The 3,227-nt window shown below is 35.9% G+C and overlaps 1 pseudogene; it reads left to right on the top strand.

Annotated features, from left to right (window-relative positions):
• The first annotated feature begins 267 nt into the window (after window positions 1-267).
• On the top strand, window positions 268-1,394 carry LOC122117297 (annotated as a pseudogene).
• The last annotated feature ends 1,833 nt before the right edge of the window (window positions 1,395-3,227 follow it).

Below are 3,227 nucleotides of genomic sequence, written 5' to 3' on the forward strand. Positions count from 1 at the left end.
GTCACTAACACACTGCTCCGAGTTTTTAATGTAGTAGTTCTAAAATGGAATAAAATTTCACATTTCTAACAAGTTTCTACATGATCCTCATATTACTGATTCTCAGAGATACCACTGTTAAATATCCTGTCATGAACATACTGGAAAGTGGCTATAAACAAATGGAATTGTCTTGACATCACATGACCTTGCATTTCTCTATCAGAGATTTCCTACAGACTTTAATCTATATCACATTTCTATGGTACATTCTGAGCCATTGCAAACATGGCCAATAGAAATAACTCTGGACTCTGCAAAGAGGTAAATTACAAGATATGGAATATTATTCTACAACAAGATTCTGCATGTTTGCTCCCAAAGGTAGCCACTCAAATTCACAGGCAATCTAAGTTAGTCAATTTAGCAATGAATCTTGGTACTTATGTCAGAAATACTCCTTTAGCTGATCTGAGGTCAGTCTGTGTGTCACTACATTTTTATTCCTCTAGGTGGTTTTAATGCACATTCATGATTGAGAACTACCATGTTCTATTACCATCTGACTTCATGTTTCTTCTAGAGTTCTTCCTAGTAATGTATTAAGTTAGTTCTATGCATTTCATTTGAAATTCACAAGAAGTCTCAATCTAATGATTATAAACTTGTACTGATTTTTGCTCCCCAAAGAAAATTTTGCAAAAATTTTAATAATCCTGACTCAAAAATACTAACACTGTTTACAGAGCAGAGACCAATATTACTGCTTAATACTGTCGAATGCCAAGAGACTTCCACATTAAAAAATTATCTTGCTTGGATTTCAAGGTAATCTAGAGGAAATAAAAGCGGGGGAGGGAACATAATGGTGTGCAACCTGGCCTACAACAGGATGCTGGTGGGATTGAAGTCTGAAAAGTCCCTAGCTACTAGAACTGACCAGGAGTGCAGAAATGCATGCATTGGGCATGTTCAGCCAGACCTACAGAAATCATTGAATTCTTGCTGCAGCTTAAAGAACCAGTGAATGATAAAGATGATGCAGGTTTGTTTGATCATACCACTGCTCTGCCAGCAAGGACGAGATTGTAAAAGCCCTGCTGGGAAAAGGTGCCCAAGCAAATGCTATTAATCAAAATGGCTGTACTCCTCTACATTATGCAGCTTCAAGAAAAGAGGCATAACATTGTTTCATGCTACTAGAAGGTGGGGTGAATCCAGATGCTAAGGCCCATTATGAGGCTACTGAAATGCACCAGACAGCTGCTGACACTTAGCCTATGATTTGAAGAGAATGCAAAAAGCAAAACTGGTGGTGTCCCAAGGAGCTAACATTAACACTGAGAATAAAGAAGCCCTTGCAAATGGCCAAGGGTGACTTGGGTTTAATACTCAAGAGAATGGTGGAAGGTTAAACAGTTTGGATGTATGCTTATTTCATAACTTTTGTCATCCTTGGTTTCCTGGAACCTAATATAGGTGTACACAAAGTACTATGTATGAATAGTATAGTTTTTCTCACCATCAAAATCTTAGAAACAGGTCATGCCTGGGTGCCAGTGGCTCATGCCTGTAATCCTAGCTACTTTGTGGCTGAGATCTGAGGACTGTGGTTCAAAGCCAACCTGGGCAGGAAAGTCCTTGAGACTCTGATCTCCAAATTACCACCAGAAACCAGAAGTGGCACTGTGGCTCAACTTATAGAGCACTCACCTTGAGTTGAAGAGCTCAGAGGCAGTGTTCAGGCCCAGAGTTCAAGCTCCAAAATCAATCAAAAATAATAATAAAATAAAAATAAAATCTTAAAACCATATGTTGAATTGACCTTAATGAGGTATTTGTTCTAATCTTTGATCTTGCTTTCCAAGCACTGAATAATTAATGAGATTGTTCTGTTTTCCTATAGTATACTGCATTGGATTTGGGGTCATTTTGAGTGCGTATGGCTGTTGTAAGTCTTGAGTTCTCTTCCATCATCTTGCCCTCTTTGTTGAAGAATAACCCCAAGAGGATTCTAGGTGGCTGTTCTGTGTTTACCCTTAAAACATCCTTACTTATTTCCAAGCTCGCTCAGGATATTTCCCTTCTCTTTTTTGTTACTATAAAGGTGACGTACAGAGAGGGGTTACATTTTCATAAATCAGGTAATGAACATTTGCTTTTGGATATTGTCACCTCTTCCTTCATTTTCTCCCAGGTTTTCCTTCCCAGCCTTCTCTCCCCCATAAGGTGTACAGTTCATCTTCAACCACAAGGCTTGCTTTATTTTTGTTACTTATGTACTTATATATTTATATACTTATGTATTTTAATTATATTGTGAAAGATATGTTCTTAAAACTATGAAGAACAGTAGTCAGCACGCTCAGATACCTTTTTGCCAGAAGCAAGTTGTTTAGTTTTTGAAAGAAATTTAAAAATATTTGTATGTATTCGCCTCGTGTTGAAAAGAATGTTAAGCCTGTTAAAGTAGTAATGTAACAAAAATATATTGTGATTTGTATTTTAAAACTACCCAAAGGAAATGTTGAAAGAAAAGAATTACCTTGTGCAGAATATCTCTATTACTAGGTGAAAAGTAAAATCTGTTCTTACATGGGATTTGGAATCCATATGTTTAACCTAGAACATTTTTATTTAAGCTGTATGCAAAACTTTAGAAAACTCTGGTGGAAAGAATTTTGGTCTTCTGGTTTATGGTAGTGAGAGGAAATAGAAGAGACAAGGATCAAGTCAAGTAAAAGTTTAGTAATATAAATCAAACCCAAATATTTTTTAAAAACTATTACTTTTCTTGTAATTTTACCTACAGCAAAACCTGACTATGATATTAATACAATTTTTAATGTTTCATTTAGTTTCAGGAATTTTGTGAATTTTAAACTTTATATTTTATTTCACCAAAACAACTATGGTATTTGATGGGAAGACATTGTTTTTATATAAACTTTGTAATATACTCTTGGGAAACTGGAAATGCTTGACATTATGTATAAGGTCAAAATAACTTATAATTTCTGTATGCATCATGTTTGGGTTTTAGAATGCCATTTCTTAATCATTTCTCAATCAATCAGTGTGTAAAGAGCTCATATGAAAAACACGAGGCTCAGTTGGGGCTTTGCTTTATTGATGTTTGTCATCGATTTGTCCGTCACTGTTTCTCATCAAGCTGTTCCTGCTAATTACTGATGGCACACAATCACGATCTGTGTTTCCTCTACTGATTAGATTTCATTCCCCCAAGT

The sequence above is a fragment of the Dipodomys spectabilis genome, unplaced genomic scaffold (genome assembly GCF_019054845.1).
Source record: "Dipodomys spectabilis isolate Male_0828 unplaced genomic scaffold, ASM1905484v1 ptg000140l, whole genome shotgun sequence".
In the NCBI taxonomy this organism is placed as follows: domain Eukaryota; kingdom Metazoa; phylum Chordata; class Mammalia; order Rodentia; family Heteromyidae; genus Dipodomys; species Dipodomys spectabilis.